At 45.0% G+C, this 24,937-nt stretch overlaps 1 protein-coding gene across 1 annotated transcript in view; it reads left to right on the forward strand.

Annotated features, from left to right (window-relative positions):
- CORO2B (coronin 2B) overlaps positions 1-24,937 on the forward strand; it is a gene marked incomplete at both ends in the record, with an annotated part of 68,965 nt that overhangs the window by 500 nt on the left and 43,528 nt on the right. The gene's annotated exons all lie outside the window — the stretch shown is intronic.

Here is a 24,937-nt window from a genome sequence, read left to right on the forward strand (position 1 = left end):
TTAACCCCAAGGGATCGGATCATCTGATCTCCAAGGCCAGACCCAGCTCTACAATTCTGCGTCCTGGGTGTCCCTTTGGTTTGGAGCTGGAGGGGATAAAGACCCAGCATAGTCACATTGGGTGTCTGCAAAAATGACACACTCATTAAAAACAACATTTCAAACTCTTCATTGAGGGACTAGAAATAATTTACTTTCTCCCTCATCCCCCACCTCCTCTCTAAAAGCTTCTTCCCTTCTGTGGCTGCCTTCGAGAATATAGCAAATTAAATGTGCAGAGCCTGGATCACGAAATTTTGAAGCTTTGCCATTCAGGCAGAGTCCCCGGAGGCCCGTGGGAGGTCACGTGCCTCAAGGAAAGTGCCCGCTGTCAGTCCCGCTTGTTTATGGCTGAGCTCTCCCTCCCTGGCCTGACTCATCACTCCCACCCTCCACCAAACACTCGGGGAGAGGAGGAGGTACATGCCCAAGGAAGCCTCGAAACCCTCCGTCAGCTGGTGGTGGAGGATGGATTTTTCCAGTCTCACCTGCCCACAGTGGGGGAGCACAGTTTTGGGAAAGCCTTAGGCCAGACCCTCCCTTCCACTAAAGGGGGCAGCTGCAGTGACAGGGACTCAGAGCCTGATGCACAGAGAGGTCGGAGGAGCTGTGGACTCGGGAGCAGGAAGTCTAGGTTCTATTCGGGCTCTGCCACTCACCAGGAGCGTGACCTCGGGCATGTCACTTACCCCTCTGTACCTTATTTTCTGTAATGGTAAAGTGGGCATCTTGAATCCCCTTCCACCTACATAGCGATGTTGGCATCAAGGAGGGTAATGGACAGAAAGCTCTCTGAGAACCAAACTACATGGTAAAGATGTTTTGGTGCTTTCTTGGAGTGTCATCAGCTCTGCTTGTCAACTTTGCAGATGCCCACAACAGCTCTATCTCATTGGGAAGGATTCTGAAATGTAGCTTGCCTCCCCTCCTGAACCAGGTGGGCTCAGATATCTGTCCACTTGGGAACCAGCTTAGCTCCAGCTGCAGCAGGCAGGCCTACAGGTCCCCAGCAATGCATGGGCTGGTTCTTACTGGGGCTCAAGCCCATTGCCGGCACCCTGCCATGATCCACTACATGGATTACAAAGGTCAACAGTCAATGCCTCACACCATAACAAAAATTTAATTCCAGATGGATTGAAGATCTAAATATTAAGAAATGAAAAGCTGCAAGTGTATTAGAGGGAAATGGAGAGTATTTTTAAAACCATGCAACAAGGAAAGGCTTCCTAAGCCAGATGAGAATCTATAAAACCATAAAGGAAATGATTAATAGATTAGAATAAATTTAGAATAAAAGTTTTAAAGGCAGTTTTTATACTCTAGTGAGACATGTAAGCAAAATTAAAAGGCAAGCCAATATTTGCAATGTATGACAGACAAAAGATGCTTGTCCAGAATAAATAAAGAGTTAAGAAAAATCAATAAGAAAAAGGACCCAATAGAAAATGGGCAAGGGATATGAATAAGCAATCATACAAGACAAAATATAACTTTTAGACTACTAAGTAGAAAAAGATTTAAAAGAATCATAATCTTTGGTTTTGCCAAAGATGTCAGAGGGCAGGCACTCACATACACTCTCAGGACATTTGGTATATTTACATCTTACTCTTGGTGAGGTGTAAATGGAGGTAACTTGTTAATATCTATTAACATTTTAAGATGCGTGTCCATTGACCCAGCAATTCCACTTCTAGGAGTCTATTCTACAGAAATACTCTCAAGTATATATTTTTGAAAGTCTGCAGCATTTTTGTACTCAACTTTTTTACAAACATCAATTTTTTATTGTTTCCTACCTACAGAAATAAAATTTCTCTCTCAAATTGCTTAAAGTTTCTAAACTCCTCTCAGTTTCTGTAATGGTACCAAAGAGTTTCATACCATCCGTAGCACTGCTCTAGAATATGATCAGCTTTTATAACCACTTCATAGACAGCAGAGAAAAAAGGACTCTTTACAGGGCGTAAGTCTTGCTCTCTATGGAAACATATGTATCTGTACACGTATATATATATTCAACGTGCACATAGCCTTTCAACTTTATTTGTTCACATCCTGTGATACATTTTGTTTAATTTGATTAATAATAGACTAATAGTGATGGCTCACCCTTCCAGTTGGTTTCTGTTGTTTTCTGTCGTTCCAGGAACTTTTCACTTTATGTAGGTACTCGATGATTTGTGCAGCACTTTTATAGTAGTGAAAATTGGAAGCAACCCATTTCAATAAGGAAATGGATGAATAAATTAGGGGCCATCCACAGAAAGGGGTGCTATGCAGTCACCACAGGTAATGGTGTAGAGTAGTTGTTCTCAAGTGTTCAGCCTCAGAATCACTTTACACTCTTAAACATTTTTGAGAACCCCAAAGAGCTTTTGCTTATATGGCTATATCTATTAATATTTAGCATATTCAAAATAAAAATGAAGGAATTTCAGGGAATTCCCTGGCAGTCCAGTGGTTAGGATTCTGCACTTTCACTGCCGAGGGCCCGTATTCAATCCCTGGTTGGGGAAATAAGATCCCACAAGCCGCAAAAAAGAAAAAAAAAAAAAAAGGAATTTCAAAAATATGCATTTGTTAATTCACCTAATAATAAACCCATTTTACGTACTCCCAAAAAACATATTTTTATGAAAAATAATTATATTTTCCAAAAAAAATTAATGAGAAGAATGACATTTGCAAATCTCTTTAAATTAGGCTGGCTTAATAAAAGATGGCTGGATTTGCATATCTGCTTCTACATTCAGCCTGTTGCAATATCACACATCATACAGCCTCTGGAAAACTCCAGTGTACAGTCCTGAGAGAATGAGTGAAAAGGCAAATAATGTCTTGTATTATTATGAAAATAGTTTTAACCCAACGGACTCCCTGAAAAAGTCTTGGGGATCTCCAAGGGTTCCCATACAGTACTTTTAGAACCACTGATGCAGGGGAATATTTAATGAGAGAAAAATTTATCACCCACTGTTAACTGAGGGAAAAAAAAGGTAAAATCTGATTAATCCCGTTGAAAAATATCTATCTAGCCATCCACCTATTTGGAAAAGACACCTAATTTTTTTTTTTTTTTTTTTTGGCTGCGTTGGGTCTTGGTTGCTGCATGTAGGCTTTCTTTAGTTGTGGCGAGCAGGGGCTACTCTTTGTTGCGGTGTGCGAGCTTCTCATTGCAGTTGCTTGTCTTGTTGCAGAGCATGGGCTGTAGGTGTGTGGGCTTCAGTAGTTGCAGCACATGGGCTCAGTAGTTGTGGCACACGGAACCAGTTGCTCCGCAGAATGTGGGATCTTCCCAGACCAGGTATCGAACCCGTGACCCCTGCATTGGCAAGCGGATTCTTTTTTTTTTTTAATGCTTATTTTATTTATTTATTTATTAAAACATCTTTATTGGAGTAAAGTTGCTTTACAATGGTGTGTTAGTTTCTGCTTTATAACAAAGTGAATCAGTTATACATATACATATGTCCTCATATCTCTTCCCTCTGGCATCTTCCTCCCTATCCCACTGCTCTAGGTGGTCACAAAGCACAGAGCTGATCTCCCTGTGCTATGTGGCTGCTTCCCACTAGCTATCTATTTTACGTTTGATAGTGTATATATGTCCATGCCACTCTCTCACTTTGTCCCAGCTTACCTTTCCCCCTCCCCGTATCCTTAAGTCCATTCTCTACTAGGTCTGTGTCTTTATTCTCGTCTTGCCCCTAGGTTCTTCATAACCATTTTTTTTTTTTAGATTCCATATATATGTGTTAGCATACGGTATTCGTTTTTCTCTTTCTGACTTACTTCACTCTGTAGGACAGACTCTAGATCCATCCACCTCACTACAAATAACTCAATTTCGTTTCCTTTTATGGCTGAGTAACATTCCATTGTAGATATGTGCCACATCTTCTTTATCCATTCATCTGTTGATGGACACTTAGATTGCTTCCATGTCCTGGCTATTGTAAATAGTGCTGCAATGAACATTTTGGTACATGACTCTTTTTGAATTATGGTTTTCTCAGGGTATATGCCCAGTAGTGGGATTGCTGGGTCATATGGTAGTTCTATTTGTAGTTTTTTAAGGAACCTCCATACTGTTCTCCATAGTGGCTGTATCAATTTACATTCCCACTAACAGTGAGGGAAGGTTGCCTTTTCTCCACACCCTCTCCAGCATTTATTGTTTGTAGATTTTTTGATGATGGCCATTCTGACTGGTGTGAGATGATATCTCATTGTAGTTTTGATTTGCATTTCTCTAATGATTAATGATGTTGAGCATTCTTTCATGTGTTTGTTGGCAATCTGTATATCTTCTTTGGAGAAATGTCTATTTAGGTCTTCTGCCCATTTTTGGATTAGGTTGTTTGTTTTTTTGATATTGAGCTGCATGAGCTGCTTGTAAATTTTGGAGATTAATCCTTTGTCAGTTGCTTCATTTGCAAATATTTTCTCCCATTCTGAGGGTTGTCTTTTCGTCTTGTTTATGGTTTCCTTTGCTGTGCAAAAGCTTTTAACTTTCATTAAGTCCCATTTGTTTATTTTTGTTTTTATTTCCATTTCCCTAGGAGGTGGGTCAAAAAGGATCTTGCCGTGATTTATATCATAGAGTGTTCTGCCTCTGTTTTCCTCTAAGAGTTTGATAGTGTCTGGCCTTACATTTAGGTCTTTAATCCGTTTTGAGTTTATTTTTGTGTATGGTGTTAGGGAGTGTTCTAATTTCATTCTTTTACATGTAGCTGTCCAGTTTTCCTAACACCACTTATTGAAGAGGCTGTCTTTTCTCCACTATATATTCTTGCCTCCTTTGTCAAAGATAAGGTGACCATATGTGTGTGGGTTTATCTCTGGGCTTTCTATCCTGTTCCATTGATCTATCTTTCTGTTTTTGTGCCAGTACCATACTGTCTTGATTACTGTAGCTTTATAGTATAGTCTGAAGTCAGGGAGTCTGATTCCTCCAGCTCCGTTTTTCTTTCTCAAGATTGCTTTGGCTATTCGGGGTCTTTTGTGTTTCCATACAAATTGTGAAATTTTTTGTTCTAGTTCTGTGAAAAATGCCAGTGTAGTTTGATAGGGATTGCATTGAATCTGTAGATTGCTTTGGGTAGTATAGTCATTTTCACAATGTTGATTCTTCCAATTCAAGGACATGGTATATCTCTCCATCTGTTTGTATCATCTTTAATTTCTTTCATCAGTGTCTTATAATTTTCTGCATACAGGTCTTTTGTCTCCTTAGGTAGGTTTATTCCTAGATACTTTGTTCTTTTTGTTGCAGTGGTAAATGGGAGTGTTTTCTTAATTTCACTTTCAGATTTTTCATCATTAGTGTATAGGAATGCCAGAGATTTCTGTGCATTAATTCTGTATCCTGCTACTTTACCAAATTCATTGATTAGCTCTAGTAGGTTTTTTGTTTTTTTTTTTCTTTTGCGGTACGCGGGGCTCACTGCTGTGGCCTCTCCCGTTGCGGAGCACAGGCTCTGGATGCGCAGGCTCAGCGACCATGGTTCACGGGCCTAGCCGCTCCGCGGCATATGGGATCTTCCTGGACCGGGGCACGAACCCGTGTCCCCCGCATCGGCAGGCGGACTCTCAACCACTGCGCCACCAGGGAAGCCCCCTCTAGTAGTTTTCTGGTAGCATCTTTAGGATTCTCTATGTATAGTATCATGTCATCTGCAAACAGTGACAGCTTTACTTCTTCTTTTACAATTTGGATTCCTTTTATTTCCTTTTCTTCTCTGAAGCTGTGGCTAGAACTTCCAAAACTATGTTGAATAATAGTGGTGAGAGTGGGCAACCTTGTCTTTTTCCTGATCTTAGTGGAAATGTTTTCAGTTTTTCACCATTGAGGACGATGTTGGCTGTGGGTTTGTCATATATGGCCCTTATTATGTTGAGGTAAGTTCCCTCTATGCCTACTTTCTGGAGTGTTTTTATCATAAATAGGTGTTGTATTTTGTCGAAAGCTTTTTCTGCATTTATTGAGATGATCATATGGTTTTAATCCTTCAATTTGTTAATATGGTGTATCACATTGATTGATTTGCGTATATTGAAGAATCCAGAATTGCATCCCTGGGATAAACCCCACTTGATCATGGTGTATGATCCTTTTAATGTGCTGCTGGATTCTGTTTGCTAGTATTTTGTTGAGGATTTTTGCATCTATGTTCATCAGTGATATTTGCCTGTAGTTTTCTTTCTTTGTGACATCTTTGTCTGGTTTTGGTATCAGGGTGATGGTGGCCTCGTAGAATGAGTTTGGGAGTGTTCCTCCCTCTGCTATATTTTGGAAGAGTTTGAGAAGGATAGGTGTTAGCTTTTCTCTAAATGTTTGATAGAATTCGGCAGGCAGATTCTTAACCACTGCGCCACTAGGGAAGTCCCACACTTAATGTTAAAAGTGGTTATCTCTGAGTATTGGGATCATGAGTGCTCTTTGATTTTCTTCTTTTTCCTTAACTATATTATCTAAAATTTTTTTAGATGAACACTTAATGTTTTATACTTTAGAAAAAAAAAGAAATAAAAGCAATTTGTTGACGTGAAGAGAGAACCTGTGAGGTTTCAGAGAACACATAACCCAGAGTAGGGGCTCAGTTCAGCACTCATTTGATGTATGTGACAAATGTTTCCTTCCAGAGGAACACGTGCTTCTGAGCTGGCTGGAAAAAATGCTAGCAAGATACAAGTACCCAGAGTGAGGGTGAAGGGCTGGAGGGTAGGGGCAAGGCAGCTCCTGGATCTGAACAGTTCCTTTAGTCTGAGGCAGGACCCTGATGTCTGAGACTCTGTGGAACAGGGTCCTGCCCCCAGTGAGGGGCTGCTTAGGAATCAGGCTGACTCTTGCCTTCCCCTGCTGCCTCGGCCAAGGCTGTCAGGCTTCTGCCCTCTGTGGTCAGGGCTGAGCACACTGTTGTGGGCTGGCTGGTCTTGGGGATAGAGAGGGGCAGCAACAAACAGCAATAACAATAATGCCAAGTTCAGGACCCTCATTGTCTGTCAGCAGGAGAGATGAACTGTTCCATGTTGGTCGGTTTTCTAGGAAGAAGGTTATATTATTTTAGCTCCAGTTTTTTTTTTTTTTTTCCCTCCATTTAGATAGAAATCTCTCTAAAAACAGTTTCCTGTATTATTCAACACAAACACAGGAGAGATTTTGGCCATATCTTGGTGAGTCCTAATCATTACTTAGAGCGTTACTCATGAGCTGTGAACTCATGGTGGCACACTTTTGTGCCTGCACTGCTTGGGTCCAGACTCTTTTCCTGAGCAACCAGAAGGCCACAGAACACTGTCTGCTTTTGTAGTTCTTTTCTGAATTTTTGGCCGTCTACTGTCAAATGTCCTTCCCATTCCTTTCTTGCTTCTCTGAGAGGTTTGGGGCAGATGAGAATAGCAAGCCTGGCACCCCCAAATCCATGCCCTGAGGCCGAGCCTGAGGCTGCCTTTTCCAAGAGCTTTTCTTCCTTTGTTCAGTTTCCCTTAAAGCCAGCTTGCCTGAGACTTCAATATTTGTGATTAAAAACTTTTCCACAGGGTAGGAAGCATGCCCACAACAACTACAAGCAATGATGATGCCTTGCCTTTGTACAGCAATCCAGTCCAAGAAACTCCGTCTTCATCAGTCCTCTTGGGGCCTTTGGTAGAACCATCCCCATTTCGGAAACAGGCTGCAGAGCCGCCAGAAACCAGTTCACTTGTTTCTGAACCCGCGACTCTTTCCACTGCCCGCGACGCTGGGGGATGGATAAGTTCTGGCTGGGCCGGCAGATCTCGAAGGAGTGGATTTGTCTTTCCTGGGGCTCTTGTTCAGGCTGCTGTTGTGAAGGCCCGAGCCGCTTTTTTCCCTGGTTAACATTCAGCCGCCAGCTCTCTCCTCTCTGGAGTGGAATGTTAAGCTGCAGATGGGGGAGCAATCAGCACCCTGATTGCCTGGCACAGCTGGAGGGGCCTTATGAATATTCCAGAGACCAGGCGCGGTGCCCAGAGGCCTGATTAATGACTTGGGCCTCCCCAGGTACACGGCCCCTTTCCTGCTGCACTCCATCAGGGCCGCCTGCCTGCCGCGTCCACATCCAGGCCACAAGAAGGCCGAAGCTGGAAGCCGAGCCTGGCATGCCTAAGCTTTAGCCAGCTACCTACTACCTCCCTGGCACCTGGGAGAAAGGAAAGAAACCTGGCGTGGACATCAGGGGTCTGGGTTTTCCCCGTCACCCAGCAGTCCTCAGCCCTGGTTGTCCACTAGAATCACCTGGGGAGCTTTTGAGGGTCTAACATACCAGCTCTTTTTGAATCTTACCTCAAGTCCCATGATGAAAGTACAGTTATTTCTCCCATTTTATAGATGAAAAAACAGAGCCTTGGAGAAGTCAAGTGACTCCTTGGAGACTGTACAGCACACAAGTGGCAGAATTTAAGGCCAGGGCTCCCCCAGCCACATGCCAGCCCACTTTACAGAGGGTTAGGGAAAGGCGTGTCTCCAGATGTGCCTGTATTATTATTACTGTCATTTGAATGTCTCCACATGTCCAAGGGTTTCCTTGAACATTAAGTCAGCCAGTACTTTATGAGCTCCTGTGATGTGCTGATGCCTCATGTGTCCATCTTTTCTGGAAGCCATGAGAGCAGATATTTCCTAGACGGTGGGGAAGCTTCCTCTCTGAAGGATGGAAGCAACAATTTTAGTCAGCAAGGAGAGGTGAGGGAAGGCGTCCTGGAACAGGGGACCACACAAGAGAGCGTTACTCCTTCAGTCATGGGGCGTGCACTGGGCACCCAGCCCCGTGCCAGGCACTGGGGACCCAAGTAGCATCAGACCTTGTCTCTGAAATGTGCAGGGGGCATCCCATTGGTGGACCAGGCAGCGGGGAGTTCCCTATAGGGTCTTGCCCATGTCTTGTTCAAGGAACCAACTCCATGGTGCATGGAGGGAGCTATGGAACAGGTCCATCTTAACTGCTTCCTGCCAGCAGTTAAAAATGATGGGCATTATTGCATTCTCCAGAAACTGGAGTCCCTGGTTCATTTACATTCAGATTTAGCTTCATATAATGCAGATAACCCAATTCTGGGATTGGGATGCTGAACTTGGTCTCCAGAGAAGGGTCACTCCTACTCCCTGTGTACGCCTTATGGCCTCCACTTTCCCCCCTTCATGTCTGCTTAGTCTCAACAACCTGGTGGTGGAACATTTACCCCTGGGTCTTGGGGCTGGGATGCTGTATTGTCCTCTCCCAACCCAATCAGTGTGGCCTCCTCTTGCTTCTTCCCCTGTGGTATTCAAGGGTAAAGGCCTAACCAGGGCTGAGCAGTTGCTCCTGGTCTCCCCAGCCCTGCAGAGGTGGGTGGTGGAGCTGGGCTCCAGCAGAAATGGTAGCAAAATTCCACAAGGCATCTCAGTAAGGAGAGCAGAGCCCTGGAACAGGAGAGCAGCACAGGACGGGGCTAAGAGATCAGGATCTAAAAGCAAGCAGACCTTGCTGGAATCTCTGCCTTGCCACTTAGTTACTGTGTGACCTTGGGTGAGTCACTTAACCTTCCTGTGCCCTAGTTTTCCTATCTGCAAAATGATGGGGTTGGACCACATGATCTCTAGAGTTCAATTTAGCTCTCACAATTCGGTTCCCTTCGACATCATCTTATGCAAATAGGTCCTCATTCGTGTGCTGGTAGGCACTGTGAAGAGTATAAGAATGGCTCCTTCTCGGGCTTCCCTGGTGGCGCAGTGGTTGAGAGTCCGCCTGCCGATGCAGGGGACACGGGTTCGTGCCCTGGTCCGGGAAGATCCCACATGCCGCAGAGCGGCTGGGCCCGTGAGCCATGGCCGCTGAGCCTGCGCGTCCGGAGCCTGTGCTCTGCAACGGGAGAGGCCACAGCAGTGAGAGGCCCGCGTACTGCAAAAAAAAAAAAAAAAAAAAAGAATGGCTCCTTCTCATCCCTCAAGGCCCAACTCAGATGAGGCCAGCTCCATGAAGCTTTCCCCATCCCAATACCCATCGGAGGCATTTTGTGTCTATCGCTTAGAGTGCTGTCTACATGCTTACTTCTTTTCTAGGTGGTTAGTCCATCCATCTGTCCATCCACCCACCCACTCGTCCATTCATCTATCCAGCTATCCATCCCCTCACCTATCCATCCATCTACCCACCTACCCACTCACTCACCCATCCATCTTATAAATGTTTATTGAGTACCTGCTCTTTCAATCGCAGTTCTAGAATTGGGGATGCCGCAGTAAATAAGACCAATCTCCATCTGCATGGAGCTTGCAGTCCAGTTAGCTGCCTTGATTAGACTGAGAGCCCCTGAGAGTGGGGGACATGTCTGATTTGTACAGGGCCTGCACAAAGTAGGTGCTCAGCAGCTGGGCACTGGGCTGACATGAGGCCAGGTCCCAGAGGCACCGTGCCACATCTCCCCAGCCAGAGTTTTCCTCTTTGCTGGTCCTGGGAGCCCCTCCCCTCCAGGCTCCAGGGACAATGTGGTATCCTACAGGGGCTTCCTGGACTGAAGGGGGGCTGCACCCTCCCCTTAAAGCCCTTAGAACAGTATTGCCCTACCTAGCTGCTCTGGAACAAACCCAGATGTTGGCAGACCTGTTAGCTCCATGGCTCACAGTACGTTTGAGGCCTAATATTAAAAGGAGGAGGGGAAAAGTGCCCAGCTCAGTGCTGAAGACTGTAATCAAACCAGGCTTCTTTGCTCACCCAGAGCCTTAGCTTCCACTCCAGATTTCTGTAACACTCCCTCCCCATCACTCCCCACAGTCAGCACTGGGCCTCTCAATCCTCTCTCCCATAAGAAAGTCCCAGATCGTCATCCCTGCTCCCCTCTGCAGAGAGGTCTCCCCTCTCCTGAGGAATTCAGAGAGCCTTTTCCAAATCCATTTTTCAGATCTTCCCTCAATCGTTCTTTGTTCTTCAGGCTGCCTTCTGCTTGGTGCAATTTGCATCTCAAAGCCTGTGACAGCATGCGTGTGTATATATACAGTAAGTGACTTTGGGAAAGGGGGAGAAGGCACTGGAAAGAGAGAGAAGTCTCAACTGCATTGCATTTGTCTGAGGCCTGAGATTGACAGCCTTGCTGGGTGTTCTTCCCTTTTTTGGAAGAACATTTTCTTACATTTGAAAAAATGAAGGCAAGCTTCTCAGCAGAAGGGGAAGTGTCACCCCCTGGTTTTATTCCTCAGTTATGGGATGAGGTGCTGTCTCTGGATTGGAGGTACATGGGCCAGGGATACAGCCTGGCTGGTAGGTATCCTGGGGAGTCAAAGAGTCCATCCCTCTGCCTCAGGGCCCGGGCCTCTGCTAGCTTCATTCTTCTCTTTCCTAACAGAGCCAGTGAATCTGGAAGTAATAGGGCCTGGTCCCCTAGGACTGTGAACTCCGGCCATGCGCCCTCACTCTGACCGCAGGTGCCATCCTGGATTCCAAACCAGCTTGACCGTTAGCTTGCTCTGCTCCCCGTTTTCCCTCTAACGGAGACCCCGGTACCTTTAGAAATCAAAGCTCCATCCCTTAGCTGGAAACCCCTGGGCATGTTACCTCTCTGTGCCTCACTTTCTCTGTTTGTGAAATAATAATGGTACTTGTTTCCCAGGTGCTGCGATGATTAAATAAGGTGCTGTATCAAGCACTTAGCACATAACCTGGCATGGAGTGTGTGCTCGGTAACTAGAAACTATCGTGATGCCGAGGGCTTTGCCCATCCCCTCCCCTTCCTCAGTCCACTCAGGCCCAGAAATAGCCCTTGGGCACCTGCGCCCACAGTCAGCAAGGGGGGAGGCTTGTCTTTGGCCTTCCTACCAGACAACCCCCTGAGCATTCCTAACAGTGAGCTGCCACCCTGCCCTAGGAAGGCGCCCAGAGCCCTCCAGAGGGGCACACGGATGTAATGTACCAGGCTGAGTACCCGGAGGAAGGGAATTAGGGGAGGGGACTTGCCCGCTTTGGGGCCCAATCATGTACCTCTAAGTCAGCCTGCCTGCTTGTCTGGAGGCCTCCTCTCTGCCAGGGTTAAAAGAGATAAGGCATGCATATCGTGTCTGGTATACAGCCAGTGCTCAATAAACCTGCTCTGTACTGCTTCTATTATTACAGCTACTATAATAAGCTCCAGGTTGGTGGTGGGGAAGGGAACTGGGAACAGGGGCTCTCTGGAATCCAGCTGGCTCGGATGCGAGGCACAGGCCTGTTGGGTGGGCATGGGTGTGAGATTCTGTGCCCTGAGCCTGAGGCCACATGATCCTCACAGCCCACACCCACCCCTCCAATGCCCCAATTCCAGTCTTACATGGTCACTATTCCAAGCACCTTGCTGTACCCAGGAGAAATCCTGGCCCCAAGGAGAAGGGTCTTATCCAACTGTCTACAGCATGCGTGAACGCCTTCAGTGCCCTTACCCAGGAATCCTTGCACTCAGCTGCTCCTGAGTCCAGAATCGGACCTACTGAGGTGTTGGTGATGACAGTGGCTTCCTTTACCAGGGGATTTTTCACTTGGTTAAGGTTGCGATGAGTTTTAAGGAGACCAAACGCTTGAGACCCAAAGGATTGTGTTGCTAACAGTGCAGTTTCACAGACAGTAGGGGGAGCTGTCCACACAGGGCAGCCATCCCGTGCCCTGTCCTGTCAGGCCTGAGGCTGTAGTTTCAGAAGCTCCCTCCTCCTTGGTCCATGGACTCCCACACTTCAGGGAGCAGAAGTGGTGTAGGGTTCAGGAGGGGCACAGGAAGTGGAACTAAGGTGGACTAGCTTGAAGCAGAGCATCTCGCTGGGGGCCAGTGGGGCCCTGAGGCCTTGGCCAAGACCCCTACTATTTGGTCATCTTTTGGCAGCTTCCAGAACAATGAGTATGTGTTAGCCTCAGAAACTCCAGGTCTGATTTAGTCCTTAGGCAGTTTCCTGTTCAGGATAGCTTTCCTCAAGTCCCTCCCCAACCTCCATCCCCATCCCAAGGCTCTTAAAGGGCCAGGCCACCTTGATTGGGAGGTAGGATGGGGTGAGATAGGTCACAGCACTCAGCCTCTTAAGGCAAGAGACTGCTGGGTGGCATCAGCTAGCATGATGCTAGGCTGTCCTCCCCACTTTCCATTCTATTCAGCCAAGACCTTGATTTTAGTTACTAAGCAACCTATGCCTAAGTTTCCAAGTGGGTCATCCCTCAAGAGAACACCAGAGGGGGAAGGTATGGGTGGCAGTGCTTAGAACTCTGCATTTTATAGATGGAGACACTGATGCCCAGAGAGGTCAATGGACTTGGTCAAGGTTGCACAGCTAGTTACAGCCCCATGTGTCAGATGATCAGTTCGGGCAGCAGACCCTCAGGATCCCATTCCTCCACCACCACCGCCACCAAGAGAAGCACCCAGGCAGTAGCAGCAACACCTTAGGGACTTTTTGTGAGAGGCTCCCATCTACCCAGACAGGGAAGCCATATGCCCAATGAGGAGGCATGAAGGCTCTGGCCTTTGTCTATCTGGATTCAAGTCCCAGCTCTACCATTTACTAGCCATGTACTTTGAGCAAGTGACCTAAGTCTTCTGTGCCTCTGTTTTCTCATCTGCAAAATGGGAGAAATACTAGTCTCAACCCCAAGGGCATTCTGAGGATTCAGTGAGGTGTTACATAAAGCCTGGAAGGATGCCTGTCACAGAGCAAGCCTCTCTCTGTGTGTGGGCTTCCCCACTTGGGACACCAGCCAGCCCTGCCCCCACCCCCAGGCTTACTCCTTTATCTCAAGGGAGTTCAGCCTCAATTTTGTCAGTCTTATGAGGTTATAGATCTAGTACAAAAGTTTTCAAACTTTAATTTTCAACCTTGGAACAATTTGTTCAAATAAAACAGGTTCTTAACTTCTGAGGGCAGTAGGCGTAGTTTAGAAAAGCTTATGGACCCATTTACATAACAAAGTTTTTAAGTACATAAAATAAAATATACAGGATTACAAAGGAAACCAATTACGTTGAAATTTAGTTATCAAAATATATACCAGAATTGTGATATAGTAGTCAGTGTGCTTTTATATTAATGCATTAAATAACATGATCAAGTAGACAGCATAATCAGTACTGTAATTTCAAAGCAGTGATGAGCATAAACAATATTTGAGATAGCAGTAACAGGGTAAGGAGATCTGAAAATATCTATGACGTCTATTGATGAAAAAGTTACAGGTTCAGCTAATGCTTCTGTGGTCTGTTACTTCATTTATAAACAGAGGACATACTAATTTTCATATAGAAGCTAGTGAAAATATAGATGTGATTTTCCTCCTAGCCAAGCTCATAGACCTCTTAAAGGGTCTATGGACCCAGGTTGAAGACCGCTGAAATAAAACTGCAGGCAGATTATAATTGTCTGAAATCAAGACAAGCAGAATTGCTCTGGTGGAAGCTTAGTGTGGAGGGGGCAATGCAACCTGCCTGAGCACCCCTGTGAGGCACCCCAAATCCTACGCTTTGCTGGCAGTGGGGAAGCCTGACTTCTCTGCCTGGTTCTTTGTAACCTTGGGCAAGTCCCATTGCCTTTCTGGGCCTCAGTTTCCCCATCTGTGAAATGAGATGTCGAACCCATTGTCGTTTGAGGTCTTTCTGTCCAGCTCTCACGTTCTGGTAGTCTGTGTTTCTCCTCCCCTGGAGACAAAGGCCTCAGAAGCATGTGTCTGCGGGAGCCCTGGACCAGGGAGAGCGAACAGCTGGGGCCAGGCTGGCCAGCTCCCAATTGTTCAAGAGAGGAGGAGGAGGATATGCATGGTTCTCTCCAAAGTGACAGCTGGGTGAGCCTGGCTGGGGGCTTCATCCTCGCCTGCCATCTGTGCCTCCTTCCTGCAGTCGGTGGAGGGGTGGGGGTGGGAGGGGTGGGGGGGATGGGGGGGCGGCAGTTGGGAGTTGTGGATGGGGCCCCAGGCCAAATAGCAACCTGGGTGGGAGGGGGAGGGGCTGCCTGAGAAAGAGCCAGGGAAGAGCCCGGTTGCTTGCTCTTGGGTGCTTAACTCTTTCCATCCTCCCTTTTCCCACCGTCTCTTCCAGAGTTCTGGAGAGGGGAAGAGAGATACACAGCCGTGGTCCCAGTAGGCTACTTCATGGCTGTGTGACCTTGGACAAGTTACTTAACCTTTCTGAGCTTTACTTTCCTCCTCTGTCTAATAGACAGAATTCCTAAGACTCCTCATTGGGATGGGAACAAAGTTTAAATAACACAGGGTAGATCAAGTACCCCAACACAGTCCTGACAGTGGTAGGCACTTCCCTGTGGGCTCAGTGCTACCAGCCATCCCAGAGGGCTTGCACCTGAGACAGTGAAAGCCCCTGCTGCTTGGAATGTAACACTGAGGCTGTGGTGAGGCTGGACATAAAGGTCTATAAGTGCTGTCACCTCCCCAGGCATGAGAGACTTGACTTTCTCTCCTCCACACCTTTGCTCTAGCTCTTCCCCACTCTGGGTGGCCCTTTCTCACCAATATTCACATACAGAAAATCTTACCTACTTAGAATAACATCTATTTACAGGTATTTCTTTTCAGATAGGTAAAAATCTTCATATAGTTTAAACTTCAAAAGCAAAGGACATACAATGAAAAGCGTGCCTCTCATACTTAGCTTCCACTTACTCAGTTTGTCTACCAGGAGGCAACCAGTGCTCAGTTTCTCAAATGTCTTTCCTGAAATATGTATATATATTCACACACACATATTCCTTTTTACACAATGACAGCACAGTACTTATGTTGTTCTCTATGTATCTTGCTTTTTTGTGTGTAATTATATATATTGGAGATCTTTCCACATCAAATACAGAAAGTTTCCTCATCCATTTTTACAGCTACACAGTGTTCCCTTGTTTGGACACACCATCATTTGTTGAGCCACATATTGCCCGCTGATGAGTATCTAGATTGTTTCCAAACTTCACTATCACAAACAGTGCTGCAGAGAAGAATTGTGGACATGCCTTGTTTCATATATCTGTAGAATAAATTCCTAGAAGTTGAACTGATGGTTCTAGAGGTATGTACTTTCTCCCAGGAAACACACACACACACACACACACACACACACACACAGGAGAATTTCTTCCTGACATTGTAGTAGGCAAAGATTGTTCAGTAGGACACAAAAAACAATAATTATAAAAACAACTGATAAATTGGACCTTATCAAAATTAAAAAACATTTGCTCATCAAAAGATACCATGAAGAAAGCGAAAAGGCAAACCACAGACATAGGGGCAATGTTTGCAATGCATATACCTGAGGAATTTAAAAATGGTAAAAAAAAAGGGGCGTGTGCAAGACTTAAATGGGCATTGCATGAAAGTGGACCTCCAAATGGCCAATAAGCCTATGAAAAGGTACTACTTTCTCAGAGTAGTTTTAATTAGCATATTTTTATCAAGACTGAGGCTGAAACTCTCTTTATTTGTTTAACACCTATTTGCACTTCATTTTTGTATAAATTGTTTATCTCCATGCAGTGCCCGTTGTTGCTCACTAGGAAAATGCAAATCAAACAATGAGTTATATTACTATACACCCACCAGAATGGCCAAAATTTGAAAGACTGACAATGTTAAGTGTTGATGAGGAGCAACTGGAACTCTCATACTTTGCTGGTGGGAGTGTAAAATGTTACAGCCACTTTGGAAAACTGTTCTGCAGTGTCTAATAAAGTTAAGCAAATGTCCATCCTATGACCAAGCAATCCCATTCATAGGCTTATACCCAAGAAAAATGAGTACATATATCCACAAAAAAAAAAAAAAAGACTTGTAGAAGGATGTCCATAGCAGCTTTTTTCATAATAGCCCTAAACTAGAAACAACCCAAACCTCCCTCAGCCGGATAAACAAATTGTGAAAGATTTATAAAATAAAACAGTACACAGCAGTAAAAAAGAATAACTCCTAATACCCACAGCAGCAATGATGGATCTTTAAAACATGTTGAGCAGAAGAAGCCAGACACAAAACAGTACACACTGTATGATTTCATTTATGCAAAGTTCAGAAATAGGCAAAATTGATCTGTGATGTTGGAAATCAGAATAGTGGTTGCATTTTGAGTTGGCATGAGGAAACTTTTAGGGTGATAGAAGTCTTGACTGCAGTAGTAGTTACGTGAGTATGTACTTATGTACAGATTTAAGAAGTTATATAGCTGAGATCTCAGTATTTTATTGGATATAAATACACCATAGTTAAAATTTTCAGGTTGGGGGGAAAAGGTATGTGCTTTTGAAATTTTGATAGACATTGACAAAATTGTCTTTCACTGAGGTTGTAACAATTTATATTCTCACCAGCAAAGTATACATTTCCCTACCCCCTTGAAAATGGAATATTACCATACTTTAAAAATTTTTGCCAAGATGGTGAGTGGGAAACTTTCTCAGAGTAGCTTCAATGAATATCTTATCAAAAATGAGGTTGATATATCTTTATACATTTAAAATCTATTTGCATTTCCTCTTTGTGTGAATTGTCTATCCATATCCTTTACCCATTTTTTCTATAGGATGACTGATTCCTTTCTTATTGATTTTAAAAGTTCTTTATATATTAGGGAAATTAGCCCCTTTTTTTAGGATCTGAGTTGCAAATATATCTTTCAAATGGCGCTTTTTGCACTGGAGATTTCCTCTTTGAAATTTCAAGAAGTCTAATTTACCAGTCTTTTGTCTTTGCTGGATCTTGGACCATGGTTAGAAAGTCCTTTCCTTCTCTGAGGTTATAAAGTAGTCTTCCTACCAGGCCTTCCAATACTTTGATAATTTCATTTTTATATTTAAATCTTTGCTTCATTTGAAGTTTATCTTGGTGTAAAGTATGAGGTATACATTCAACTTAATTTTTTTCCAGGTGGTTATCCAGTTGTCTTAATACCGCTTAATGAAAAATCCATCTTTCCTCTGCTGATTTGAAATGCAGTTTTTACTACACTCTACATTTCTGCATGTATTTGGGTTTATTTATGGACTGTCCATTCTTTTCTACAGATCTGTCTCTCTATTCATGTACCAGTACCACAATGCTGTGTTACTAAGGCTTTATAATGTGTTTTAATATTAGTAAGGCTAGTCATCATTCATCATGATCTTTTCTCAAATGTTAGCTGACCCTTCTTGCCTGTTTATTTTAGTATTTAATTTTGGAATCTGCTTATATAGATACAAAAAACCCTCTTATTTTTACGAGGACTATGTTCAATTCATAGAATAAATTAAAGAGAGTGGACAGCCTTATAATGTTGAGTTCATCTATGAACATAGTTTACTTGTTCTAGTCTCTTGTGGCCTTTTGTAGTGTGTTAAAATTTTTCCTAGATCTTATACATTAGGTCTTACACATAGATCTTATACATTTCTTGTTACACATATTTAGCTTTTCTCCTTGCTATAGTAAATTTTTTATCCCACCATGTTCCTAAATTTGCTGATAGTTTACAGTAGTTTTTCAGTGGTTCTCTTGGGTTGTCTAGGGGTGCTATCTTATCATTTGTGAGTAGTGATAATTTTACCTATTTATTTATAATTTTTATACCTCTAGTATCTTTTTCTTTTCTAATTACTTTGGCTAGTACCTCCAGGAAAGTGTTAAATAATAGTGGTGTCTTATTCCTAACTTTGATGGCAAAATGTCAAATGTTTATCCATTAGATACTTTGGGTTGGGAAAGATAGCTTTTTTCTGCCAACATTTTATTAATGCAACTTTTCAAACATATGTCAAAGTTTAAATAGTTCTGCAGTGAACACCACCTAGATTCTACCATTAACAGCTTACTCTACTTGCCAAAACTGGGTGCCCCATTCGTTTGAGGTAGGGAAGGGGCTTCAGACAGAGAATTCCTTGGGGATATTCTGTGCCACTGGCACAAGACCTGGCATATGCCAAGTCATCAGATGATGCTCAGACGTACTGAAAGTGAAGTAGAAGGGAGCTGAGATTTTAGGACATGAGTTGGGTGGGGTGATGCTCATGTGAAAGGCAAAGGATGACAGCCTCCCCTATCCCCCAGTGTTCGAACTTACCGGACCCAGGGAGGGGGTGATAGCATTTCCAAGAGACAGTCTCTTTCCTGACAGCTGGTGGGAATTTCCTTTCTTCCTTTCTTTCTCCAACCCCTGCTCCTGCCCAGCTAACCCCTCCTGTCTGAGCCGAGACAAAGAAAGGGAAATGGCCTGAGAAGGTGCCTCCCTTCTCCCTGAGTGAGCTCTTCCTGGACAGCTGGAGTGGTCAGCAAGGCGGGGGAGGGGAGTGCTGAGGATTGGGGGATGGGTAAGGAAGGGGCCAAAGGAGCTTTGTGTCTCTCTTAACTCCATGGTGGACAGGAGGCCTCTGCATTGTCATTTTTAATGTATACTATTGCAGTCACCCCCTTGAGATAAATATATATATTTATAAAAGTAGTACACAGCTTTATGGTCAGAAGACTCGGCTCCAAATCTTGGCACTGCCAGAAACTAGCTGTGTGACCTTGGGCGAGTTACAACTCTCACCTTCTCCTCAGGGTCATGAGAGGCTCCACAGTCACAATGAAGTGCCAGTCTGCACGGCAAGCAGGCACTGCAGTCCCTCTCTCCAGCCTCGCCCCTCCTGGATCTCCCCTCACTCTCCCGGGGCCACCCCGACTCTGAAAGTTCCCAAGCCTTCCTCTCCCTTTCCGGATTAAGTTCACACCTACCTGGCTCCACCGAATGTCCCACCCCTCCTTCGGGATTCACCCCCTCCTCCATACCAACCCTGAGGCGTCCTGGTCTTTCCCACCTCCATGCCCTTCCCCCTCCCCTTCACATGGAGGAACCCTGCCTATCCTTTCCGTACAGCTTCAGGGCACCGCCTTGGGGAAAGCTCTCAGAGCTGCCTTGCTTCTCCCTCTGATCTACCAGTTGGTTCTGCTCACACCCGTCCCTCCCACTCGGAGGGTCTCCGTCTGTTTTCACACCTGTTCCTGCTACTACCTCCTGGGCCCCTTGAGGCCAGGGACAATTCCCACTCAACCTTGAATTCCCAACAGCCAGGGTTCCACCAGGATACTAGACCGAGATCTTTTTGGATGAGGAAACCTCTTGAGGCTCAGAGTGGTGAAAGGTTTTAGCCAAAGCCCCAAGTCTGCCTGACTACAGATCTTTGAAATTAAACCCGTGGACAAGGGATGTGATGGACAAGACAGAGGCTTCTGGCAGATCCCAGCCCAGCTGCCCACAGCCATCCCCCTATGTGGAGAATCAGCCAGCTTGGGTGTCTGGAAGCAGTATCCGGTGAACCAGCTTTGCACTGGGCTTCTCTGCTCACCTATGTACTCCTTCTCAGCCTCAGTTTGCCTCATCTGTGAGATGGGAGAGTACACTAAAGCCTGGGGTAATGTGGCATTGACTCACGCTGCAAGAATGCAGAAAGAGCTAGTTCTATATTTGTGGGGAGGCAGTTGCTAAAAAGGGAGAGACTTCAGACCGGTTAGGTCTGTCTCTATAAAAAGAATTAGAATATGTGTCCATGAAGTCATAGGCTTTGGGGCTAGAATCCTGACTCAGCTACTTCCCAGCTGAGCTATAGACCCTAAAACCTTGGTCTTCTTATTTATAAACTGGAAGTAATAAATCCTACCTGAGGGAGGGTGGGAGGGAGACGCAAGAGGGAGGGGATATAGGGATGTACGTATATGTATAGCTGATTCACTTTGTTATACAGCAGAAACTAATACAACAATGTAAAGCAATTATACTCCAATAAAGATGTTAAAATAAATAAATAAATCCTACCTGGCAGGGTTGTTATGAGAACAATAATCACTCACACCTGTTGAGCACGTGCAGTGGGCCAGGGACTGTTTCTTGTCTTACTGAATGCTCACAGCAACCCTGTGAAACAAAGGCTGCCCCATTTTACAGATGAGGAAACTGAGGCACAGGAAAGTGACGTAACATATCTAAAGTCACTCAGCTGCAAAATGATAGAACCAGAAGAAAATAAGATGATGTAGGCCAAGAGGTTAGCAGGTTAGTAGTACCTGGCACATAGGAAGCCTCAGTCAGCGAGATGGCCTGGGTCGTCTGCCCCCGCAACCCCCGAATACCCAGACTTGGCAATCTGCAGGCATGGCTGGGGATGGGAGGAGAGAGCAACAAGGGGAGCTACAGGAGATCAGAGAACCTTCTGGATCATGCATACAGTGCAGACAGGGCGCACAGACGAGGTCCCTGTTCTCAGGAGCTGTGTGGGCCAGTCACAGACAATACAAGGACACAAACTATAAACAAGAAAACATTCCAGTCTGTAAGATTATTTCAGATAGGGATAAGTGCTGTGAAAACAACAACAACTCAGTAATGCAGTAGAGACTTAGGAGGAATATATAAGATCAGATGGTTAAGAAAGATCTCTCTGAAAACTTGGATGGGAAGGAGCCAGTCATGTAAAGACCACAGAGAAAGGTGTCTTAGCCAGAGGGAACAGCATGTGCTAAGGCCCAAGATAGAAAAGAAGGCTGATGTAGGGGGAGCATCGGGCATGAGCAGGAGAGCAGTGGGAGATGCAGCTGGAGAGATAGGCAGGGCTAGATTACCCAGAACTCTAGAGATCTTATGAAGGAGTTAGGATTTTCACCTAGGTGCGGAGGGAAGCCTTTGGAGGATTTCAAGCTCAAGCTTGCCTCTTACTTGAGCTGGCAAAGAAATACACATAATAATAGATCCCTTAGGAAGCCTGAGCCAGGACTCTGACCTTGAGAAGCGAGATACCTTGTTTACACTTGGACAATAGCTTATTTGCATCTGAGTGTTTGAAATCTATACAGGTACCTTTGCCAACTTACAGATGGGTGGACTCCCTAATGGGAATCTTGACAGGGCCTCTCTCTGTCCAGGGCAAAGTTGGTATAGGTGTGAGGAGTGTGGTAGATTATTCTGGCCTAGTGGGTAGAACATATTCTCTGAAAGCAATTGCCGTGCTTTGCATAAACACAGGAGTGGGCCAGGGCCAGGAGAGCTAACAAGAGGAACCCATTCCCGTGACTGCCCCTGACTTCTGGTGTATCACTGGGTGGCCCCACTTTGAGAGCTATGAGCAAAGCTATCTCTGAGCTAACTATGATTCTGTGCCCCTGGGCCAGGAATAAATCCGAACTTACTGGAAAGATCATCCCAAGGGTGGTTCTTTGGGTTCAACAAAGAAATCCCTAACAGTTTCCTGCTAATAAAAAGATTATTTATAGATAACCAACTAGATATGGAACTGGATAGGGACCAAGAGACAAAGTAAAAATATTTAGAATCATTCGTTTTTGTAGATGGATCAACAGTGAAAAGGAACACTAAATGTAAAGAAGGATTAATACAAACAGCTCTTATTAAGAAAAAGATAAACATCCCATGAAAAAAATTTGCATAACTCATATGAGGTAATTCACAAGTAAAGAAATGCAGATGTCCAATGAGCAAATGGAGACATAATCAACCCTACTAGACATCAAAGATTTGCAAATAAAAACAATAAGATCTTATTTTCTTCATCTAAAAATAAGCAAATTAAAGATATTACAACATCCTGTGCTATCAGAGGTGCAAGGAATGGTCTTGAGTTGTTGATGGGAATATAAATTAGTACAGCTTTTTTCAAGGGCATTTAAAAATGCATAAGAAAAGCATTTTTTTTAGTGCAGTCTCATTAATCCAACATTTTCACATACAGGAATTTATCCTTATAAAAATATTACAAATGTGTGCAAAGATTCCACTGCGTTGACCATAACCTTTTTTTTTTTTTTTTAGATTTATTTTATTTATTTATTTATTTTTGGCTGAGTTGGGTCTTCGTTGCTGCGCGCGGGCTTTCTCTAGTTGCGGCGAGCAGGGGCTACTCTTCGTTGCCGAGCCAGGGCTTCTCATTGAGGTGGCTTCTCTTGCCGCGGAGCACGGGCTCTAGGCGCGTGGGCTTCAGTAGTTGTGGCTCACGGGCTCTAGAGCGCAGGCTCAGACGTTGTGGCGCACGGGCTTAGTTGCTCCGCGGCATGTGGGATCTTCCCGGACCAGGGCTCGAACCCGTGTCCCCTGCATTGGCAGGCGGATTCTTAACCACTGCGCCACCAGGGAAGCCCCGACCATAACCTTTTTAAAGTGTTGGAAATTATGAACTTCTTGTTGATCCAAAAGTAGGGGATTGCTTTATGTACTGTGGTACAGCCATACTATGAAATAAAATACAGCCAATAAAAATGGTGATGTCAAAGAATATTTAATGGCACAGGAAAAAACAAAACTCTCCAGCTGGGTATAAAATGGAGCTGATATTCACCAGGTCATAATAGCAGTTATCCCTCATCTGTATTCCCCAACTCTTCTTTTTCTTTTTTTTTTTTAACTACTTTTTTTTTTTTAAGTGAGGAGGGGGCCTCTGAAAAGTCAGGGATTAGAGTTCATACTGGGTACCCAAGAAAGTTCACACATCAGTTTCACTCCTCATTGGCTGTGGACCCACATGTAGGTGAACGTCTCACCCACATGGCTTAGCTCTTCTGTGCCTCAGTTTCTCATGTTAAAATCTGAGGTGATAATGCCTGTTCTGCCTGTCTCATGACAAATGGAAACTATGTCTGTATTCGTTTCTACTATTGCATAGCAAATTACCCCCAAACTTGGCTGGGAAGTTCTGGCTCAGGATCTCTCATGAGGTATGCAGTTAAGCTGTCGGCTGGGGCCACAGTCATCTGAAGGCTCAGCTGGGGGAACTTGTTTCCAAGCTCACTCATATGGCTGATGGTGGGAGGCCTTACTGCCTCACCACCCAGGCCTCTCCACAGGCTAAGTGTCCTCACTCATGGCAGCTGGCCTCCTCTGACTTGTGATCCAAGAGAGGAAGCTAGCCCAAGGCAGAAACCACAAGCTTTTGTAGCTCTCACTGCATTCTTTAGCATCACACACAATGACGCTGGTGCAACGTGGGAGGGTACAGTGTGTACACCAGGAGGTGGAGATTGCAGGGGGCCATCCTGGAGGCTGCCTCTCACCACATCCCAGGGTTAAAGGGCTTCACAGGGAGATGTAGTGTTCCAAGGCTGTGGGGGGGGGGAGCTGTGCATCAACTCACAAAATTCTGATTATGCCTGACTTTTGGGGGAGCCCTGGAGAGCCTGAGGGGGCGTCCACAGGGATAGTGAACAGGAACGAAAGGCCCCGATTCCACTTGTTCACTGAGTGCAGCTTGGGGAAGACTCACACCAAAAATAATAGTGATTATCCCTGAGGATAGTAGAATAACTGGGTGATTTGGAGTTGGGGTTTGCGTGTGTATGTGTATGCTTTTGGGGTGTTTTCAAGTTGTCTTCTTTGAGTATGGGTAACTTTTGAAATTAAAACAAAAACGTCTTAAGGACAGTGAGTCCATCCAACTCTCAAAAGAAACCATAAATCATACAGTGGCTGAGCTTTGGAAGTGAGAAGAAAAGGCAGCATGAGAACCAGGAAGAATCCTGGTCCAGGATGAGAGGCCTGGGGAGAGGTGGAAAGGGAACGAGAAAAATCGAGGCACTTCCGGATTATGAAGTGGGGACCTGCCACCCTTGAACCTGTCCTCTCCTCTCCCCACCAAATGTCCAGGCGTTATAGGTGGAATGGTGAGAGCCAGGGGTATGAGCTCAGTGACTCTCAAGCAGCCCCCTGCGTGGCAGTTGGGTCAGTGCACTTAGTGGAAGGTGTCAGGTGTGGCTGGGGCTGAAGATGAGCTCAGGTGGAAGTGGGTGAGTGTGCAGCAGCCAAAACAACCCAAATCCTAAGGAAAAGGTCTAAGAATAGGTTGTAGCTTGGAGGGTGGTAAAGCAGTGCTATGAGTACTGGAAACCCCCCAAGAATGGGGTGCACACTTCTGCCCTTCAGTGGTCACTGTGAAAGGGATGTC

This window comes from Hyperoodon ampullatus, assembly GCF_949752795.1.
Source record: "Hyperoodon ampullatus genome assembly, chromosome: 3".
Taxonomy (NCBI): domain Eukaryota; kingdom Metazoa; phylum Chordata; class Mammalia; order Artiodactyla; family Ziphiidae; genus Hyperoodon; species Hyperoodon ampullatus.